Below are 24,523 nucleotides of genomic sequence, written 5' to 3' on the forward strand. Positions count from 1 at the left end.
GTTTATGAGAAGGTCTAAGTCCTGCCCATAGTGTTGCTCAAGGGACGCGTGGCTTCTGGGAAACCACGTTGTGATTACTGCCTTTAGGCTGTGTCTGAGCCACCCCTGGGAGCTGCTGGGTAACATGGGATCCTGGGATAAAAGAGCAGCCAAATCTAAGCACTGGTGCCAAGGCAGAGCTGAGTGGTATGTGTTTGACTGTCAATGTTTGCCTGAGCCACAGTCTCCCCTGGCGGGGTCACACTAAAGGAGTAGGGACGTAGGCTGTATGTGTGGGGTTGGGGGGAGGGGGAGGAAGGAATGTCACTATTCCCTAAAGCCAACAACAGTATGAAAACCAACTAATAAAAAGTAAAGCAAGCCGAAATCAGAATCAAAAGACTAAATTTAAGTCAAAGGTTGAAGTAAGCTGGGAGAGGGGTAGGGATGAGCTCAGTTTGGGGTAGAGATAAACTCAGTTTGCAGACTGCTTACCTGTCACTCACAAGCATTGTCCCAACCCCACTCTACCCCTCATCCAAGGCATGATGGCTCACCTATAGTCTCAGCATAAGGGATGGAAGCAAGAGAATTGGAACTTCAGGACCAGCTTTGGCTACATTAGTAAGTTCAAGGCTAGCATACCACATAGGAGACTCTGTCTTTAAATGTCCTAAATAAGAATAATATGACCTTGTGGGGGGAAAGTAGGGCATTATATTAGGCCCTGATTTTTAAGCAGGTTTTTATATACCCTGTTTTAAGTTGAGAGTGTACAGGCCAAACAGTTTTACATTTTCTTCTTCCCTTTTAATTATAATTACATGTTTAATTGTTTTCATTCATTGATGAGGATACAGATATTCTGTGACAAATAGGGAAACACGAATGAAGTGATAGTAAAGCCACTGAGCTGGCTTTTGTAGCACACGCATACAAGCCAAGCACTTCTGAAGGCTGAAGAGAAAAGGTCAAGAGCTCACTGTCATCAACTAGGAAGCAAGTTGAAGGCCAGTCTGGTCTACCTAAGACCCTGTTTCTAAGAAGAACAAAAAAGGCCATCAAATTTTACAGTTGTAGTCTAGCAACTGTTGACGATCCCTTGGTAATTAAAAGGCATTTCCAGGTTGTTTGTTTGTTTGTTTGTTTGAAGAAGCACAAGAGAATTCACCAACACCAGAGAGAGCATGTTTTAGATCAAAGGAGAATTTCAGACTGCAGCTTGGCTCCCTTTTGTCTTGATTTTCCTTTCTAATTTCAATTATCCCACACTGAAGCTGGAAGGAAAACTCAGCAGATCCTTTATAAACACAGATAAAGTGCCGTAGAGCCAATAACATGCTGTGAACACCCAGCAATTGAACTGCAAAGATGCAGCGTTGGCATCGGAGAGAGCGGCGGGCTCCAGCGCTCGCAGCTGCTTGGCTCGGTGTGTTGAAGGCAGGGTGGAAAGGACTGGTGTCTGTTGGGCCAGGCCAGTCCCCTGTTCAGATTAAGACACTGCACCTTCAGCCCCTCCCTTCCTCCTGTAGTCTCCACCAACCCTGATGGATTTGTCACAAGGTAGACTGCCTCCCTTGAGCCCTAGTGACCACTCACTTCTGCTCTCTGTGACTTCCCCCAGCAGGAGAGCCAGGACCACTCTCTGGCCTTTTCTGAGAGTCAGGAGAAAAGTGTGTTTCAGATAACATTTCTGTGGCCCCTCTAACAAACTGCCTTGGGGACTGTCCTTTCAGTGTATTGGAAATAATAAATAGCCAGGCTACTCTCTTTTGAGTAAAACCTAGAATTCACTGTGACCTCAGACAACTTGAATGTTTGCCTAAGCACATCTAATATGAAGAAATGCCAGAAGATCCCCGTTCAGAGGTGAATCGTATTCACTCTCCTGCCCCAACCCACAGCGATCGTTCACCTTCAGTGTGCTTGAAGATAAAGTCATTGTAAACTTTATCCCATCGAGACTGGTATCCTTGCAATAGAGGCATTTTGAACCCAGCTATGTATGGAGAATGAAAAGATGACAACCATGAGCCAAAACGGTTTGTCCTGGAGGCAAAGGAGAGAACCAAACCTGTCAAACAACACCATCATCTGGGACTTCAGCTCCCAGAACTTGAGAGCTATTGACTAAGCTGCCCACGGTCTGGCACTTTATTATAGCAGACCTAGGAGATAAATACAACAGCTGAATACAAGAGACAGAGCTGGACAAGGCAGCGCATGCCTGTGCTCCCAGCACTGGGAAGGTGGAAGCAGGACATGGGAACGGGTCACCTAGCTGCATAGGGGATTCAAGGCCAACCTGTGATGCAGAAGAGAACATGAACTCCAAAATAATTACCTGCTCTAATTCTCTTGATCTCAGTGAAAGGTCCAGGGCTGAGAGACAGCAATGAGTTTGTCTTGCCATGGTCCGTGTGGAAGGACATGTAAAAGAGAAAAACCGTAAACAAAACATACATTGGTAGAGGAAGCAGAGTTTTCAGTTTCTAACAGTGAGACTTTCCTTCCATGTAGGTTAACGTGTCAGTGGCATTAGCAACACCAATAATCATAACAGACACCATAACCAAACCCTAAATTATATCCATCATCATATAAGTTAATGGCATATTTTGTATGCCTTCGGACCTACTCACAATTACTATTTAATACATGAGTAAAACAGTGGCTATAATGTGGCACTTTTGATGGCATTTCAAAAGCTCTAGTTCTTTATTACTCTTTTCTTTGCTTGTGCTTACATTGTTATATTTTGAGAGTAGACTCACAGTCTTGCTCAAGCTATTTGAAGTGACCCACCTGTCTCAGTGTCCTGAGTAACAAGGACAGTAAACATATGCCACCAAGCCTAGTTTATTCTGCATTTATGAACATTATGTGATCAACATCCCACAGGATCATCATATTCCCATGGTGTGTGTATGCGGAGCCTGACAGTCTTTGAACTTACAACATAGACCAAGTCTGCCACCAGGAGCGCGAGATCTTCCTGCCTCAGGTTCACGAGTACTAGAATGACATTACTGTTGATGTTGATACTGCTGCTGATGCTGTTAATGCTTTGTTTTGTTTTGAGACAGAGTTTCTTAGCAGCCATGGCTGTCCTGGAACTCACTCTTACAGACTAGGCTGGCCTAAAATTCAGAGATCTGCCTGCCTCCACCTCTCAAGTATTTGCATCAAAGATGTGTGCCACCACCCGGCTGGAATGATTGTTTTTTATTTGTTTATTTGTTTAAGAGACTTAGAAGCCAGGTACTTTGAGACACATTGATGTGCTTTTCTAGCTTAGCTACTGTAGGTTAATACTTCCTGAAGGGTCTCAGAGCAGCATAGCAGGCCCAGCTCTGAGAGACCTTGCCAGCCTTCTCCCCAATTCCCTCTGCCCTGCTTAAAAACAAAACACAGCAACAAAAAGATTAGATTACATGCCTAAAGCTAGGTCTATCCCTTATTTGGCCACTTCCTCTTCCTGAGCAGACTACCAAGGTCCAGCTATCAATGTATTGGAATCCAGCAATCAAAAGCCCTCTTTGGTTCACCTAGCTAACATGTCCAATAAAATATGCCACCAAATCCTAGCCTTTTCTAGCAAAGTCATCGCCTTAATCTTAATAGTTACATCTATAAGGCCATTTCAGAAGGTGGCAACTTGAACTTTTCACTGATGCCCCTTCATAAAGATCTCTCTGTGTTAGATGTGGTTTCTGCCTAACCCTAGGTCTGAAAGAGAATTCCCAATGTGCGGACTCTCCTAACACTTCCTATCTATCTTAATTTTTTTTCATTTCTGGCTGAATAATTTGGTGTTATATAACATTTAAAATGTTATTTAACTTTTATTAGCAAAAAGAAAGGGGAATTTTTAAATTTCATTTATTTAGATAGGACTTCAGTGTGTATTCCAGGGTCTCTCTTTCCTCAGGGGCATTCATTGCTCTAGCTCTCTCCACTCCCTGCCCACCATGAACTGAGCAGTCTCATCAGGCACATTTTCCAGTGTGGACCCATCTAACTCACCCTACAGCCAAAGTGATGGGCCAACAGACATGGACTGATACCTCAGAGACTGTGGGCTTAAACAATTCTTTTTACTTTTGAAGCTTATTTTGCTTCCAGTACTTTGTGATAGTAACAGTGATTAAAAAACAAACAAACAAAAAACCCAATGGCCTTAAGCATTTCTATCTGCTTGTGCTGAGAATCCCCAGTTTTTTCTCCTCTTAGCTATCTATAAAAATGTAACAAACTATCTGCACACTGTTCTTAGTCCTTGAGCACTTGCTCTTTCTATCCTGCTGTGTCCATGCTGACTGAAAGGCACAGGAACAGAGGCTGTGATGAAGGCTACAGTGCACACACAGGGCTGAAACTCCTTGGGGACTCACTCCTTTTTGAAGATTTCCTTTGCAAACACTAACCCTTGAGACAGGCAGTTCTTCTTGGGTTCACACTAACAGCTGCCTGCTCTTTTGGCAAGACACTGATACCCTTTGCAGCGCTGTAATTTACCTTTTTCATGGAGAGCTACATAGGCCTAAGCATAACAGGTTTTTCTTAACAGCCCTGCACAGGTCAGTTTCAAGTGTGAACAGAGCAATTACAGACTTGCTGAGGACTCCCATGTTTGCTCTAGGGTTGGGGCAGGCACTGCTTCTCTGGAAGAACAGATTTGTCCAAGGCAATTCTGGTTAGAGGGGCCTTTTCATTGCAGGTGTATTACAGTACCTAAGGCTATGACAACTCCCTTCTTCAGTGTACAATCTTTCTATGAGCACACCACTAAGAGGGACATGGCATCAGCTTACTCTTCAAATGCAACTTCTATCTTCCTAGCTTCTTGTCTTTAAAACTAAGACAAGGATTATGTGGCTCCCCAAATCCCTCTCATATCTGCAGCTTCAGGGATTTTATTGCAGGTGAAATTTCACTAAGATAGTGACAAATTAGTCAACAATAGTCTCACCTAAAAATGATCGAGGTAATTCTGATTTTCCCCTCTAACCTGTCACATCAGAGCCAACCATATTCTGCTAATATTTATCACATAAGAGCATAACTTCGATTCTAGGATCACTGTAGAAAAATAGTCACTAAATGACTCTAACTTAATGTAAAATGATGATGTCATTATACCAGTGACCCATTTGGAATGCTTCTGCAATAGGAATAACCCTCTGGCTTGGCAGGAATTGGGGATTACACACAGCTTTCTTCTTGTCTAGGGCACAGCCAATGGCCTCTGGAAGGTTCCGGCTACATGAAGAACTAAGAACTACAGTCTTTACTTGCTGCTCCTTGTTTTGCTCTTAGAGCAGTTCTGGGTCTGCACACAGTGCTCGGCACATGGGAAGAAAGCTGGCTCCCACTGCGCTGTACCCTCCCGTCCAGTCTTTCTGTTTCAGAGAGGGCATGTATTGTTAGCTTATCCCACTCTGGCTCTATTTTAAGCCAAGACCCTTACTTGAAACAGTCCTGCCCATCAGTACTCATCTTCATCCCTGTCTCCTCAAGGGACTTCATAACCTGTGCACATCACACAGTACACTGTCTCTGTGCTTGTCCATGTAAGGGACTTTCTATACTTACCCCAGCTTTACAAAGAGGAAGCAGAGCAATAGCGATACTGGCAGAGACAGGAGTTAAGATTTAGAGAGAGAAAGAGGATGCAACTGTGAAAATCAAACTAAGGACTACTCAAGGAAGCCAAACCAGAAGACAAGGGGGTGTGCAGAAACTTCTCTTTAGCTTCAGCACAACAAGGACCATTTTTCTTGGAGACTAGAAACTTGGAATCTTAATATGACTAGTGAGTTGGGGATTGTTCTTGCCATAAAAACTGATGTGTGTAAATAAGTCCAGTGTTGATTGGCTCTATTGAGGCATTCTGTGCTCTAGAATATGTACATGCTAAGCACATACAACTGTGTCAGTTTCTAAATTTTACTTAACTTTTGAAAAAAAAAATATTAGAAGTCAGCCACGAAGCTACACACATATTACCACTCAAGAGGCAGAGACAGGAAGATCCCAGCAACCCACCAGCCTGCAATACAAAGTGAGTTCCAGGCCAGCCAAGGCTGCAAAGAAAGACCACATCTCAAGGACAAATAAGCAAACAAGAAATCATGGGAGGAAAGTTTCCTATGTTGCGCATCCCATCTTGAAAAGAGCCTCCTCCAGCAAGGTGCTGCTGAGTCTGCACTGTTTTTCATTGTCATGGAGATTAAGAAGTTGCCCTTGGCACATTTGTCACAATAGACAGGGCCGTGTGCTGTCTGCTGGCTTCTGCTGTAGATATGTCCTGCTGATACAAGGATATGATGCCACAACATAGAGATATGTAATACCATGAAAAGTAAAGGGATGTTGTATATAAAACTTAATGGCACACCAAGTCCATAGTCTTCAGTAAATAGCAAGTATCGCCACCATCTTTGAAAGCCTGGGATGAAGGAACTGAAAACAACATGGTTTTCTTACTTTTAACACTGGTTTGAGAACTGACTCTACCATGATTAACATGGTAGCCAAGCTTTCTGAATCTCAGCTTTCTGACACATGTACATTAGAACATACACACACATATACACACATGCACATACTCATATATACATGCACAAACATACACACATGCACACATATACACACACATACACACACACACATCCATGCACATGCACAAACACACATATAAAATGGCAACAATAATAAAGTTTTTAAATAAGTATTGACATTGTTATGTCATTTATAAAGATTCATTACTTACTATCTTCCCAGTACTAGAACGTTGTTAAGTCTATACAGAGAGAGAACTACTTTCCTTTTAAATCCTCCAAGTCATTTGAAAATTTTTTTCAGATGACTTGTAGATATAAGAGAACACTACTCATAACAGGAATTAGAAGCTGATAGACAGATAAGACAAAGAAGGCCCAAATGGGAAGGTGGCTTGGCCACATGCTTTCGATGGGTGGGCCACCTTTCTGCTCTGGCCTTCTCTGAAGCCAACAGGAAACTGCAAAGTGGAACAAGACAAGATTTCCGACCTCAGAGAGCCCAGAGTCTCCTTGAGGAAACAGATGTGTAAACAAACAATTACAGGGCAAAGTGACAAATGCAAGAGTGGAAGTCCTCCAGCTCGGAGGAAGCGCTGTCTTCCAAGCTCTGAAGTGATGGAGAGAGCTATGAGGAAGAGACAGAGCAGCCATGCAAAGATCTGGCATCTGGGAAGGTAGCATCAATTTGGAAAATGAAATGAAGCGCTGTGGGGATGTTATAGAGAAGCTGAGCAGGGTGTGAGGATGCTCTACAACTGTTCTTCAATGAAGTTATGAAGACATCCATGTTTAGCGCTGTACGGCAGGAAGAACAACAAAAAGAGTGTCTTCAGAATAAGACCCATATTATAAAAGAACAGGAGGTGCCCAAACTACCTTTGTCTGCTCGGCTGCTTTAACTTGGCCCTTTGTAGAAACATCGTTGGAAGCAGGTTCTGTTTGTTTTAAGTACAAATGCTAACCAAGTCACAATTGTCTTAATACAGAATCTGGAAAAAATTAATTAAGTGAAACCTTAGGAGCCATGTTTAATAGGTCACACCTGTAATGCCAGCCCTTGAGAGGCAAGGGATCAGTTCCAGGTCATTCTAAGATTCAAGACCATCTTCAGAGTCAAGACTTGAGATCATCTCAACAAACTACAAGTAATTAGGTAGGCAATCCAGACAATATCCAACAAGCTATATATTTTATACCTAACAGTTGTTCAGGAGTGGTTGTGTACTGGACAATAAAGGCATCTAGGCATGGTGGCCCAGGGGGACAGAACTTCAGGATGATCCTTGGATACTGAGGAAGTTTGAGACCATCTTGTGCTAAAATGAGATGTTGTCTCAAAAAAAAAGTCAATCAAAAACAGTGAGGAAGAAAAGAAATGGGGGAGGGCAGACAGCCTGAATTTGTAACTACATTTGTTACATTTCAGCTTATATAAAGCTGTCCTCGCTTTGCAGGGTGTTCTGTACAAGAAAAACTCCTTGTAAGGAACAGTGGATTACTATGCATCTCCTTTTCATGGTAAATCCTAGGACCTCATTGTAGACTGTGTCCCCCTTGGCCTTCAATTAAGTGGCTCCTGATCTCTGTACATCCGATGCATTTAAGAAGATGAAGACAATAGTATAGAACTCTTTATTGAGTTCATTGAAGTCAAGCAGAGACAAGACTTGTTCTCTTATTGCTCTCCTTTAGAAGCCCTGTTTCCATTCTGAGTTTGTATTGCTGTGTCTTCCCCTCTGCTATCTCCACTATAAATGGTGCATACATGTTGTCTTAGCACATGAGTCAGAGCGAAGGAGATTACACTTGGAGTTTAGACTGGCTTGCAAAGAGAGTAAGACCAACATGAGCTAGACAGACCCTGTCTCAAAAATCCCAAAAATCAAGAGCTAGGAATGTACTCCGAAGTAGAGGAGTTGTTTAGCATGTGCAGGACCCAAGGCTTGACCCTTATCACCAAGAACAACAAGAGGAGGAAGAGGAGAAGAGAAGCTACTTTCCAAGCTCAGAAAATTTTCTAGATGACAATGATTTGTACACACTATGTTCTATAACACAGTCTGAGATTTGGAGCGTAGTGCGTCTTCACTAGTCTCAGGGCTTGCTTCCCAGGTGAGCCTTCCAGGGATACATAAAGCCTCTCTGGTCACAGTCTCATTCATCCTCATAATGCCGTCACGATGGCCACATCTGGAGAAGCTGATTACAAACAACATGATCATGCAGTGAAGAAGGCTGGGACAGCACAGCAGGTATGGACTCTGTACCCTGACAGCTGCCAGTTTCCTTCACTGCACTACTCAGACCATTGAAATACATTTTCTCTTCTCCCAAAGCAGCTACCCACTGCCCTGTCCCCATCTCAAGTGGCTCAGGATATAATGGCCATGCCTATGTAGTCAAGGTTAGGCTTGAACTGTAGAACTTCCAGCTTCCACCTCTGGAGTGCCCCTGGGATAACAGGTGTATGCAAGCACAATCAGTTTTATGTCACACTGGACGTAGAGGCAACGTTAGGAACTCCAGCACCAGTAAGTAAATAAATAAATAGTTGCTCTGTGGTTGTCGGTGTTATCGTCATAGCTCTAAAACACAAGGTGCTGGGGGGAGTGGTAAAATCTCAGTGGTTGGCAGGCTGAAACAAGATCGCCTGGGCTCCATAATAAAATAAAATAAATAAGTAAATAAATAATAGTAAAAAAATTTAAAAACACATAAAGGTTATTGCCAGTATAAAGTTACATGAAAAAAAAAAAAAAAAAAAAAAAAAAAAAAAAGCCAAGAAGCAGAAACACTTAAGGTTCTGACAATTAGCAGAGCACACTAAGTGTAGGGTGCCCCCATTTCTCCACTAGCCTTTGTCATGCATTTGGTCCCCATCATACAAAGAGTGCAGTCATTTTGTGCACTTCTCCCCACATTCCACTTGTATATCAATGGCCTATTATGAAAAGTAAATTCCAGTGAATAAAAGTGAATTCCCAGTCTATTCTATCACGTGCCAAATAGCTTGCCTCCCGGGATCTCAGTAATCTCATCTATAAATTGGAGTCAGATATAATTGCTTTATTATCTGGGTGACTATAAGCATTCAGCACAAATATAAATAAGAGAGCCCACTGAGATGCCCCATGCACAGTGTCTGGAGCAGAGGGGTCCCAGAGTGTGTACGCCCCTTCTCTGCACCCCAACAGTGTAACTACTTAATGAACTAGCTTCACTGTAATAGTATACTTGTTGTGAAATATGCATTTGTTGTAATCTTAGATTTTGTATTTTAATTTTCTTTTTTAATTAATGTATCTGATGTATGCATATGACAGCAGGTGTCCATACCAGGCGTGGACGTCAGAGGACAATTTTAGGAATCTGTTCTCTTCTTCCACAGGGGGTTCCAGGGGGCTGGAGGGCCAAGCATGTTTACTTATTAATCCATCTCTTCCATTGTGTTCTTAGGTTTTTGTCTTGAATGAATCTAAGATGCAACTGTTTTCTGTTGTCCTAAAACCAGGTCGCTGACAACAGGTACTTCTCACACCGGGGCCCACGTTTAACTTCAGTAAGATTTACCTGAGATGTGTGAGGTAGGCTGATGGGAAAGTCACTGTTACATTTTCTCCAGTCCTCAGGATTGGTCTGTCTCCAAAAACATTTGGTGCTAAAATCATTAAGGCCAATGAAGGCTAAAGGGGTCTGAGAACTACTTGCAAACCGCCCATTGGAGAAGACAGGCATGGGTTGACCTGGCATTCCCATCCTCTGCCCAGGTCATGGAAGGCCAGAAGGAACCACCAAGACACAGAAGCAGAAAAGCATTAAGTCATAGAGATACACGCTTGATAAGAATTCCTCCATTGCTGGCAAGACTGTGGCCTTAGTGGGCCAGGTCAGCTCCGGTCTGTGAGCTGCAGTGTGGGCAGCCTCCATCCCCCAACACTATCAGCAGCATTCAGTGAGGTGCCCAGATAAGACTATTTACAAATGATTGTCATACAACAGAAACCAAACACAGCCAGAACTTAGATGGTTCAAGTAGCTGAAATGTATGGGAGACACTTTCCCTCAACCATTCTTAGCCAGTCCTACCTTCATTTGTTGCTAGAAATGGAGGAGAGGGCTGCCCTTGGGAAGGCTTAAGGGTCAGGAAGCATCTCATACCAAACATTCTACCCACTTTCCATTAGCCTACATTTTCCTATTTCCTCCTGAAACAAATAAATCCAATTCATTCAGTTATTAAGACTTTAAATTTATGTATTGTTTCTTGGGTCAGAAATAATTTATTCTTGTCTGCAAATAATTTTATAGCTACAATTACAGTTATAAAAATTAAAGACTCGGTGTCTATCCCTATGTAATTCAGGAATGCACCATAGCTGTTATCTGATGTAGATAATTATACTGATCTCTCTCCTCTGAAATGAGAGTCAGGAACCTCCGTACTACGGTGTCCCTGAGCTAGGGACTTCGCTTGCCTCCCAACCTCCACCTGACAACAGAACACTCACACGTCACACACATAAACACAAATGTTGACTGGACTACACTAGTATAGTTAATTCTGTCATATAAATGGAATGTTTTCTCATTCTACAGTACCGGGTCTAAGCAAAGATCTTCAGTGCCCATGTTATATCTAATATACCATATACTTACTTATTGCTTATTTGTTATTTATACTTCTTTCCCTCTATAAAATAAAATAAAGCTACCATGCCATAGGTTGTTAATTCACAAAGTATAAAATAACTGAAAATTATTGTAGTCCAAATGAAATGACATGTATTATGAAAGATTCTTAGTGGGAAGGCCACCTTAGCTCTTGCTTTTGAGAAATTATATCTGGCATATAAATGAATGGCAGGATACTAAATGATGTGTGTCAAGAGTTTCATCATTGTTAGTCTTTGGAAAAACTGTTACCACCACCACCACCTCCTCCTCCACCACCAACACCACCTCCACCTCCACCACCTCCACCTCCATCACCAACACCACCTCCACCACCACCACCTCTACCACCACCTCCTCCACCTCCATCTCCACCACCTCCACCACCTTCACCTCCACCACCACCTCCACCACCTTCACCTCCACCACCACCTCCACCTCCACCTCCTCCACCTCCACCACCTCTACCACCACCACCTCCACCACCAACACCACCTCCACCACCACCACCTCTACCACCACCTCCTCCACCTCCACCACCTCCACCTCCACCACCAACACCATCTCCACCACCACCACCTCTACCACCACCTCCTCCACCTCCACCACCTCCACCTCCACCACCAACACCACCTCCACCACCACCACCTCTACCACCACCTCCTCTTCCTCCACCTCCACCTCCTCCTCCACCTTCACCTCCACCACCTCCTCCTCCACCAACACCATCTCCACCACCACCACCTCCATCACCACCACCTCTACCACCACCTCCTCCTCCTCCACCTCCTCCTCCACCTTCACCTCCACCACCACCACCACACATATGTAAGAAAACTTTGGAACAACTTCATAGATATGTTCAGATTCGGTTTATGGCTTTTCCCATTGTTCTCTTCCCTTTTTTCAATTTTATTGAATATCTCTGTATTTTCATTTCAAATGTTATACCCCACCACTCCCCTCTCTCCTCCCCCTCAACTTGCTTCCATGAAGGTGCTCCCTCTCCCAATCACCCTCTCCACTTCAGTGCCTTGGCTGTTGATGGTGTTGTTCTTCCCATGAGGGTGCAAACCCTTCAGCCCTTTCAGTCCTTTCTCTAGCTCCTTCATTGGGGTCCCTGTGTTCAGTCTGATGTTTAGCTGCAAGCATCCTCATCGGTTGGAGGAGAGAATCTCAGGGACAGAAGATATTATGTTCTCTTCCTTTTTCTGTTTCTTGTTTTTTGATACAGGGTGTGACTCTACAGCAGAGACTGAACGTAGCTTACAGAAACAGGCCACTGGCTTCACATTGCTTTGTTTTATTTTTAAAAGGGAAATAGCTTCATTTTCATTGCAAGGAGGGTACTGAGAACTCACAGAGGAAAAGGAACCACCTGCCCCTCTCTTCTCAAGATGAACTTCTAATTGTGGAGTCACTTGTCTCAAAAATGTCCAGATTGTGCCCGAGTCACCCACATAGAAAAATACTTCAAATGATGTTGATCTTCTGTTTAGGACCATTCAGTGTCTTTGCTGTGCACTCTAAATGCCAAAGCTTTAAACAGCTTATTTCCCTGTGCCCCAAGTTTGGGCCTCAATTCTCCCTAAAGTCTTATCCCTGCTTTAAGACAATGGCTCTCAACCTGTGGGATGCAACTCCTTTGGGAGTGGAATAGTACTTTCATGGGGTCACATGTCAGGTAGCTTGCATATTGGAAGATGCAGAAATAGTTTTATATTTGGAGGTTGCTACGGCCTGAAAAACTATATTAAAGGGTCACATCATTAGGAGGCTGAGGACCACTGATCTGAGGTATTACTGACATACCATTTTTATACTAGTCCACTTGGCATCTTCCAGTACTTGAACCTTGGTTCTGTGATAGTGAAGGTTTTATCTCCTTTGTTGAGGTTTTTCTAATGCTTAGGTGCGTGTGTGGCACTAGTGCTCAACAAGCACTTGTTGAGAATATGTGTAAGGAAAAGATCTCAGCGTGTGTATATGCTGTGTGACACTTGAGACAAGGGCTTTCTTTCTATGTAGCTCTGTCTAGCCTGGAGCTGGCCGTGTGTATTTAGCTTTCCAAATATTCAGGGCAATCCTCCTGTCTCTGTCTCCTGAGAATGAGGATTACAGGAAAGCTCTTAAACTAACTTCCAGTTCTGTACTAGAAGAATTCATACCTTCATAACTTCCAGCTCTACATTGGAAGCATTCATACCTACAGTGGCAAATGCACTAGAGGCTTCACTTCATCGATGATTGTATTAGTTCATACAAAATCATTCCTTAGAATAGGGTTGGAAACAACTCATAACCATTGGAAATTCACTCTGTGTACACGTGTGTGCCACACAGGTGCATGCGCCACAGCCTGTGCACCAGTCAGCTCCCCCATGACTGAACTCAGCTTGGGGGCAAGCCCTTTCACCCAGAACTATCTTGTTGCTCATACCCCTCTACTCTGGAGACAGAGTTCCCGTTTGTAGCCCTGCCTCACCTAGAACTCACTAGGTAGATCAGGCTGGCCTCAAACTTGTAGCTATTATTTTGCTCTGCCTCAGGAGTGCTGGCATTAAAACCATATTATTATCACACCTGGCTCAGATTTTAATTCTAAAGCCAAAGGAAGAGAATCCAGATCTTTGAAGGGTCCACCAAGGTGTCATTTGTCCAAATCGCTCTGCTGATGAAGAATAAAGCATTCTTTAAAAAGGACCATCCTGAGCCGATCATGGTGGCAAATGCCTTCAATTTCAGCATCTGGGAGGCAAAGGCAGGGGGATCTCTGTGAGTCCCAAGGCCAGGCTGGCTTGTTTGATATAGCAGTTGCAGGTCAGCCAGGGCTATGTGGAGAGACCTTGTCTCGAAAAAGCAAAAACAAACAAGAGAAAGTCCCTTCCCCAAAAGCACATTTGCTTAAGAGAAAGCAAACCAAATCAAACAAATGTGTCCCTGGCTAACTCTCTCTCTCTCTCTCTCTCTCTCTCTCTCTCTCTCTCTCTCTCTCTCTCTCTCTCTCTCTCTCTCTCTCTCTGTTGCAGTTGTAAATTCTTCCCTTGCTACAGGGACATGAAATGACCTTCAGTAAAGGCATGTCACTAACGTAACCACACAAAGTCTTCATAGACAGGATTTCTCAATTTGTTATTTCTTTGAATAAATGCTCAAAGCATACATGGAGCTTCTTAAGCCTCACTGGAATCAGCTTACCGGGTAATAATGAATCTAATTGTTATGCCGGCTTCCGTGTCAGCAGAATAACAGATGTACCGTATAATAGAGGAGGGAAAAACGTAACTGTTGGATTGTTCAAGCAGGTGCTCCATGAAAAAAAAAAAAAAAAAAAAATCACATGGAACTTTCTCAAGTGCATTTGGAAACAGCTGGAAGGTAGCCAAGAGGGGAGCCCTAACTCAAACCCCAGGACATCCAGCCGTGAGCTGGGATTAGACCTGGGACAGCTGAGTCTAGGAGCTTACACTGACACCTTCAGCTTTTTATTCCTCCCTTCCCTCTAACAGAGGCACCAGGCATCACAGTCCCAGTGTCCAGCTGCCTGTGTGGCGTTCAGAGAGCACCAGACAGCACTTGCTGAATGGTCAGAGGGGGAAAAGGCAAGTTTCCATGGTTCTCCGGCTATTATTGCATCCAGCCCATAGGGGGATGGAAATAAGTACACATGTTCAAACGGGCTCTTTGGGAGCGATCCGGGCTACACTGGGACACAATGGCAGGCTTTGTTGCAGAGAAAGGCTTTGGTCTGGCAAGTAACAGCAGTCTTGCTGGACACTGGGTTCACTAGGCATCCTTAGAAACAGCAGGCATTCATTGTAATGAAAAGGCTGGAGATATGGCTCAGTTGGAAAACGGTTTACTTTGCAAACATGCAGACCTGAGTTCCACCCATAGAACTCACTAACAATAATGATGATAAATAATAGTAATAACAACAACAACAGTAATAATAGCTGTCCTGGAAACAGCAGGTAGAACCTGTTGGTTGCCGTTGTCCTCAGAACGCTGCTGCTCATACTCAGAGGGGTATAGTCACTCCAGTCGGGGTGGCCCACAGCATGCACAAAAGCTCGATAAAAGCACAAGAAAGAGGAGGACAGAAAGATATGCCACAGTGAGAAAGAAGTAAAAACTGAGCAGCCACCATCTTTAATTTGCTGGGGAAAAAAATCCTGTTCTTTCCTGCTCTGTTCTGAGCCCACCAAGCTCACATCTAGAATATGACTCCCCTCGGACCTGCATCCTGCCTTGATATATAAATTATTTGGAGGAAAAATTCCTAGAGTCAAGGTTAACAGAAAACAGCTGGGAAATAAACCCGGAGTCGTGTCCTAGATCCCTCCAAGTTCACAGTCTCCTCTCTGTTTTGAAGAGTCAGCACATCCAGAAGGTGTGGACAGAGTCAAAACTTGGCAAGGTCTGTGGACTGTGAGAGGAGCTCAAGACGGTGGGACTCCATCAGACAGGCACGAGAGAGGAAGCAACCGAAGACATCCTGTCTGAAAGGCCACTTCTCTCTCAAATGTTTTCACCTAACTAATCAGTACTGTAGTTGTCTCTGTCTCTCTCAATCCCTCTGTCTCTGCTTCTGCCAACCTCCCTCCCCTCCCCTATCATTCACCTGTGTTTGCGGGTGTGCATGTGTGTGTGTTGTGTGTCTTAATCCCAGGTTTATGGGGAAGAGCATAATCAAAGATGGCTACACTGGACTCCTGATCCTCCTGCCTCCACCTCCCTCAAGCTGGAATCACAAAAATGTGGCACCACAACAAGGTTAAGCAGCACTGGGAACTTACAGGAGACTCTGAATATGCTCAGCAATACTCTACCAAGTGGAGTACATAGCCAGCTTTTCCTTTGTATATAGCTTCCAGAGGAAAAAATGCTTCTGTCTTAAAAAGCATTTAAAAACAATGTATTATACTGTATAGCTTTAGCTGGCTTAGAAATCACTGTGTACCCCAGTCTGGTTTGGAATTTCTGGCAATCTTCCTGCCTCAGCCTCTTGAATGCTGGATTGCAAGCATGTGCTATTATTATGCCTCTTTAAAGAATAATTTAATTTGGAATTTATGAACAATTAACTACATTACATAAAGTAATATCTGTACCATATAGGAAATGTGATTATCCTAATAGTTAAAAAATAGAATTAGACTGGTACCCTTGCTCACTAAACTATATTACTTTAAAAATATATTTCGGTTCATTGCTATTTTTGTTATTTTACATTTTACTATAGTAAATGCCCGGTGTCCTGGGAGTATATGGGATGTTCTGTGTTAGGGACCTTTAATTGTGCTAGCATCTTCACAGAAAGCAATTTTCAGCACTGTCATTCTCTTTCTTTTTCTCCCATCTCCATCCATCTCCCACCCCTCCCCCTCTGCTTTTCTGTGCTGCGGCCCCGCTACCAGGGGCTAACTCGGAACTGACCAATGTTGTTTGTTTTAGGATGTGTTTACTATGTCATATTTTCTCAGAGAAGTAAGAGCTACAAGTTGGTGGGATGATGAGGAAGCCTAGAGAAACCCACAGAGAGGGCAGCGGAGCCCTGAGGCAACAGATTCTATGGGATGGAGAGTGAGAAAGAGAGAAACTGTTGCTGCCAAACTGAAACAGACACCGTTTCATCACAGAAGTATACAATTCTCTCTCTCTCTCTCTCTCTCCCTCCCTCCCTCCCTCCCTCCCTCCCTCCCTCCCTCCCTCTCTCTCTCTCCCTCTCTCTCTCTCTCTCTCTCTCTCTCTCTCACACACACACACACACACACACACACACACACACACACACACCTGCTAGTTGCTCCAATATATTAACCGCCCACAGAGACATTAAACCATTAACTGTTTTCAGAGCACACCTACTGCACTGTTGTATAAAGATTATTTTTCCTCTGACGCTGAGTGCTGTTCCTCAGGCCTGCCCAATAATAGCCTATGATGCACTTTCCCACCACCCCCATTTTAAGAATGGGAAAACACAGAATCCAAGTAAAGAATGCTGAAGGTGCTAGCTCTTAAACTGGGTTCCAGGACCCATAGTTTAGCATACATTAATATTGACAGAAGTTCTCAGCTGCCAATCACATTCCAGGTCTTCAGATGGCATTTAAAGAATTCTTCATCATCCTTAACCTCTTTTGCAGCTTTGAATTGTTCAAACTTTATTTTTAAAGATGGTTCTTAAATGCTTTAACCTCCCTTTTGACCCACCAGAATAGTGAAAAAGAAAGGATACAGGAGAAGTGGACCTGTTTAGAAAGGTTCTTTGGAGAAACTCCTGTCTGTGTTGTGTGGAAATCTGTAGTTCAGTTCACAGGTCAGCAGGGGCAGCTCAGTCCATTCGAAAACACCTCATGGACACACTAGCAGTCCAGTTCTGTGGAACAGGGTTTAGCAACAGCAGTGACATAACCTAGCAGAGACAGCCAGGTCTCAGCCTCAGCTCAAGTCAACAGGAGGGACCTGGAGGGACACCAGGAGAAGCTCTCAGCTGTTCCTCTCTGAAGTGAAGATCTGCAAAGATGCGAGACCCACAGCATTGCACAGCGAGCTGTACCAGCAAGCCAAAAACAAACAAACAAACAAACAAACAAAACAAAACAACAAAAGACTGCAGCACACCACCAGAAATTTTTTGGTACATTTCTATCTATGGAGTCCCAACAAATGCAGCTCAACTACTCAATGTAAAGTGGACCAATACAAGTGTGTTGTTATGAAAGAACCCTTCAGCATGTGTCTACCTGTGTCTGCTTCACTGAAAAGTTCCTTCACAAGTCTGCCTTAGTGTTTTACACGTGTGTTTACTTTAAGGATATGTTCCTTCATGCACTGGCCCCAGCAAAACACCATTCAACCAACTTTCCAAAGAATCCTTAAGTTTCCACTTCATCCTCCATTTGCTTTTATGATATATTCTTTATACCCGAAGTTGGTTAAAAATCTTAGCACATGTCCAGTTTTTGCCATCTAATCTACTGTCTTTATACATCCATCCATTCGTGTACATGTGTGCATATATGTGTAGAGATATACAAAGATACTACGTATACATAACTCTGTGTGCAACTTGTTTCTGTCTTTATGCGTATTTAATAACAAAAAGAAAAATATCAACCTAGTGGCTTTGCAAGCATTTGTGTGGTTTAATTCAAGGAAACAGAAATTATAAATAAACTCTTGGCACGGATAAGGAGTGACGTCAGATTGGCATGGGGTTTATTTGGGGGGTTGATGAAACATTTTAAATTGTTGATTTGTGATGGTTGCACAACTCTGTAAACATACTAAAATTCATTAAATTGTGTCATTTCAAAGATGTCACTTTTGCTGGCATGATGGTTACGTGTATAATCTCAACATCTGAGAGAAAGGGAGAAGGGCCAGGAGTTCAAGGACAGCCTCAGATACACAAGGAGTTCAAGGCCAACCTGGGCTACATGAGACTGAGTCCAAAAAGAGACAGAGGCAGAGACAGAGGGAGGGAGGGAGCAAGGGGGAGAGGGAAGAAGAGAGAAAAGAAAAAATAAAACTTATGTTTATAAATTACAAATGGTTCAAAATATTTTTTAAAATTATATTAAAAACATGTTATATAAAAAATTATATTAAAAATATTAAACCACGTTTTGCTTCTTACTTGTGCGTGCTGGAAGTCATATATCAAAGGGCTGGAAAATACCCCAAAGATCATTCATTTGCCTGCAAGCAACTAACTGCCCAATCCCTGCCAGAATTCCAAAATCCTGTCACCTTCTAAAAAAACATCAAAAATAATTGCTTTTAACATAGTCATGGGGGGCATTCAAATCAGAGTTTCTCTGTGTAGCCTTAGCTGTCCAGGAACTCACTCTGTAGACCAAGCTAGCCTTAAGCTCACAGAGATCCACCTTCGTCTTCCTTCCCAGTGCTGGCATTAAAAGTGTGCACCAACCTTCTCATTTTTAGTGAAATAGTCAAGAGACATAAGCTCCACGTTTGTACAAGAAGAAAAAAAGTAATTTTACTCAAGTTGTCCAGAAATTGTTAGTAGAGTCACAGCATATAGATTTTGGTGATAATATACACATCTGCTTTTTAAAAGTTAAACAACAGTTCTTACTTTTTCTGTTGCTGTGTAAAAATACAAAATGGGACGTAAGGAAGAAAGGGCTTATGATAGCTAGTGATTCCAAGGGGATCGAGCCCTCAGTGCAGAGAACGTGGGGCATAACAGAAGCAGGAAGCTGACAGATCACACTTTTATCCCACACAGGAACTGGGTAGAGGAAATGGGGTGAGGCTATAAGGCCTTAAACCCCACTCCCAGTGATAGACTTCCTTCAGCAAATCTCCACCCCCTAAAGGGCTCCATAACATCTCCCAAGCAGTACCACCACCAAGAGACCAAGTGTCCAAATACATGAGCTATAGGAGACATTTCTCATCCAAGCCATCATATTAATGATCAAATAGGTATAAATGTGTATTGACAATTCTGAAATTTTGGTTTCTTTAAAAAAAAAAAAAAAAAAAAGCCACACAGAAATAGTGTAAGTAAGAGCGTTTTTACTTTAATCCCAGGTGTGAGATGTGGGGCTGCTTCCCACTGCACAGCGGCTGACTATGATTTTGCCACCCACAAATAATTTCTACAATTGTCTGACTTTGGAATTCTGGAAACTTTTGAGAGTATATAGGAGTGCTAGAGCACAAAGAGGTGGGCTGTTGGCTGTTGTTTGGTTGGTGTTGGTTGTAGTTTATTAAGTACTCATTCAAAAGGAGAGATAAGATATCCTGATAGCGAAGATCAGACTTAACGGGGGGGGGGGGGGATTCAATGCCCCCCCATCAGCAGGAAGTAGTCTAATGATAAATCACCCCCTTTCCTTTCTATCCTTTTTTTCTTCTCCTATTCAACGGTAGGGGATTTAAAGAGTGAAAAGGGGGTGGGGAAGGGTTAAAGACAGAAGAACCCACAGAGTAGCAGAAGACAGCTACATAAATGTGTTGAGCATTGTTTCCACCTTTATAGTACAGAACAACTACCAGTGAGCTGTAAAGGTATCTTAGAATGTGCTCGCAATTGAGAGTGAGCTAATGTTAGCTGGTGGGTCATTTAATCACCTACCACGAAACTTTCCCTTCATCAGGGAGAGCTACCAGACCCAAGAGCTTCTGCTGGTTCTCCTGTCTTCACATCCCAACTCACCACAGAGGTGCAGGGGCTGCAGATGCCTACCGCCTGTCCAGCTTTATACATGTCTTCCAAGGACTGAGCTCAGACCATCAGGCTGTTATCCACTGAGCCATCTCCCCACCCCCTGTTTTGTTTTATTAACAAAAGAATCACAATTTTTTGGCCTAATAATCTGTAATTTTCTTCACCTTTTCATTCTATTGAATTGCCATGAACTTACTGGTTTTATTTCCATCTGTTTGAATTTTAGTTTCAGTGTTTGTTTCAATTTTTTTAAGCCCTTAGGACTGTACCTAAGACTCTATAACCACTGAGCTATTACATCAACATTTATTTGTTTGTTTTATTATTTCTTTGTTTACTTGTCTGTTTACTTATTTATGGTTATTTTTCTTTTCTTTTCTTTTCTTTTTTTTTGAGACAGGGTATCTTCTTGCCTAGTGTGCTGGTCAATTTTTTTTGTCAGCTTGACAGAAGCTAGAGTCCTCTGAGAAGAAGAAATCTCCATTGAGAAAACAGCTTCTGTGAGATCAGCCTGTAGGAAAATCTGTGGGACACTTTATTGATTAGTGCATGATATGGGAGCACCTAGACACTGTGGGAGGTGCCACCATGGGCAAGTGGTCCTGGGTAATATAAGAAAGCAAGCTGAGTAATCCAAGGGGGGCAAGCCAGTAAGCAGCATGCCTCTGCTTCACTCCCTGCTTCCGGTTTCCTGCTCTGACTTCCATTCTCGGTGGATTATGAGATGTAAAGTAAAATAAACCTTTTCCTCCACAAGTTGCTTTGGGTCATGGCAACAGAAAACACACTAAAACACCCTACTTGGACTCAAACTTGCTATGTGTTTGAGAATGTCTTGGTCTTCTAACTCTTCTGTATCTACCTTCCAAATTACAAGCCTGCCTGATACTGGGCTTTCAGTAGATGCTTGATATAAGAGACATAAGAACCGAACACAGGGGATCATTTTCAGATGGACCTGTAAGATTGGAATGGCTGGGTCAGGAGAAAGAACATTTTTATGCTGACTCCGTCTATCATTGCTTTCCAAACAAATACACTTATTTAATTGTTCCTATATAGAAAACAACTAAAGAGAAGTCAATATGCCTCGAAGAGTTTATGAGAACCTTGTAGCATTGTATCTTTTCTTCTTTTAAAAAAATGTAAAATTTGCAATTATTTATGGGACAAATTTTTTTCTTCCAGCTGGATCCAGGGGATCACATTAAGTCATCAGAATTGGCAGCAAGCCACCTAACCTTACCAAAACATCTTAACAGTCTCATGTGGCACTGTCTCCATAGTGACATTTGCACCCCACATTATACATTTTAGATTAAATATGACCAGAGATATATAATTTAGCAGAATTGAGAACTTCTAAATTTTATTTTGCAACAAAACTAAAATGCTCCTGAAGACAAAGGTAAGGATCCTGAAACATTTACCACAAATGAGATTTTAGATTCATGACTGACTAGCTGAGAAAAACAAAGTTTCATGAACTCTGCTGGAATTTTTAATAAAGTGAGTAGCTTGCTAAAACATTAAAAGAGAAAGGAAATGAAGACCTACACCCACCGCTGACACATACATTTATTAGCAAAAATCATTCAATAAACATTTATTTTAAAATCTTGTTAGGGTATGATTATCACCACAATTCATCAGATAAGATTTGATCCCTGGTGTGATTATACTAAGAAGCAACACTGAGTTCTGGAGATATGGTCTAGTAGTTAAGTCTTCCTGGAGGACCAGAGTTTGAGTCCCAGCATCCTCATCACAAACACTGAAGCATAGATCCTCTGGCTTCTATGGGCATTGGTACTCATGAGCATGTACTACACACGTACCAAACACAAACACATATTTACGTTTGCTGTTTACAATCTTTAAAAGAAGTGAGATGTACAGAGGTACACAACTGAAGATGGGAGTGCGCTCGCTGGATTCTGCTTCTGCCTTTGCTCTTGGCCTTTCAAGCCTCCAGCACTGTGAGGAATATCTTTTTAAATGACAGAGAAGATTTTTGGGGTAAAATGTGGACAAGGAATTTCAAGGACAAAGTTCTGAATGGGACAAGAAGATCAAAGGAGTCACCGTATTTGGTGATGACATTGAGAACAACCTAAGACTATGACTGAGAAAGATATGGTTTATTTTATAAAGTAAATATTTTAGAGTACAATTTAGATCTATGCATTCTGTGCCAATTTGTATGTTAATTAGCAAATTTTCAGTGATGCATACCTGTTGCCTCAGCTACACTGAGAGGACAAAGCAGGAGGATAGTGAGTTCAATTCAAGTTCAGCCTGGACTAGATAACAAGACCTTGTCTCAAACAAAAAGTCACTATATTGCAGGTGTATATGTTTTCATATGCGTGTGTTTGTGTGTGTGTGTGTGTGTGTGTGTGTATTACTATATATTCAGTATTTCATATTTTGTAAATTATTATTCTTGGCAGTGAATTTGGAAAACTAAGATTTACATAAAATGCTATGGGTCTAGGGTTGTTCAGAGATTCATCAATCTGATAACAAATAAATTTTATTAAATAAATAAATACTTTACTAAATACTGGCCAGATCCATACCCAAGATTCAGGCTCAGAGTATTGCACTAAATTACAACAGTCAAGAATTTATAAGGGCAAAGCCTGCAAGGCTGCATAATCCCTGCCTTTGTTCAATCAGGGGCACACATACATCCTGTTGTACTTCTTGGGTATGTGCATCCCACCTACACGTGATCAAGCACACACCCTGTGTATTTTGGGCAACTAAACTTGTTTACAGAAAAGAAAACAAGTGGTTTGTTATTTTACATGAACAACATCCCCTTGAATTTCAGGAAGTTATCTGTCCTGGGGCAAGTAGGGCTCCCGGGGCTAGAGGCAATTTTGTTTTATAGGTCTCGTAAGAACAGTAATTTAAACTTGAAACATAATGTTAAGGATCACATTAAGACCATTTGTACTGAAGAATCCAACAGACCTGGGTTCTAGTCCAAACTACAAAGTCACATATGGTGACTCATGCTTGTAATCCCAATAGTCAAGAAGCCCAGGGAAGAGGATTGTCGTGAATCTCAAGTCAGCTTAGGACGCATACTGAGTTCCAGGCCAGCCTGAGATACACACTGATACTATGTCCCAAAATCTAAAAGAACAATAACAACTACACCATTCACCATCTAAGCAAAATGAGACTATTTTATTAGCTCTAACCAGATATACTTGAAATTCACTGTATTTTAGTCATAGAAATAGAGATCAAAAGTAAACTTCTGGACATAGGATATCTGCCTGTAATCCCAGAAATCAAGAGATTAAGGTACTAGGCTCTTGAGTCTTGAGTTTGAGGCCATCCTGGACTATTTAGATAAGCCTAAAAGACAGACAGACAGACAGACAGACAGACAGACACACACACACACACACACACACACACACACAAACACACACACACACACACACAGAGGTAGGGATGGGGCTACTTTTGGGTAAGTGCAGTTAGAGTGGCCATTCAGAAAGCAATGATGAAACAATGGCCATCCTGCCCCCTGTGACAGAGCCATGTGAGTATCTCCCACCACCATGGAACATGCAGAGCCTATTCCCAGAGGGTCTGTTCCCTGCTGACAGTGGGCTTAGCTTTGTTCTCTGGCTGCTGGCATGAACGTGGCATTGCGTTTCCTGACGTGTCCATAAAAGCCAAATGCTTGGCCTTCTCTCTTCTTCTCGCTCTATTTTAAGCTCAGGGAGCAGCAGTTTCTTCCTTGTGGAGTAAGAAGGACACTCAGACAGACAGACAAATAGACAGACAGGTTCATCCTCTCATAAACCAGAAAATGAAAACTGAACTTTATCCATTGTTTGTTATGAGCCATTGTGATTTTTACAGTCTCATTACTAGACCAAAGTTTCAGACACAGAAACAAAATAGTGTTTGCCCAAACTCACATACTCCAACTGGACAGCAGTACCAGAACCAGTTAAGGATTCTTCAGTCATTTAAAGCAATCTTCTAATATTTTCAGAGCCTCTTAAACAATCAAACTTACATCTACACAGAGTGTGTTACTGTGATGTTTTTAACAGTCACCCAA

This window comes from Micromys minutus, assembly GCF_963924665.1.
Source record: "Micromys minutus genome assembly, chromosome: 25".
NCBI lineage: Eukaryota > Metazoa > Chordata > Mammalia > Rodentia > Muridae > Micromys > Micromys minutus.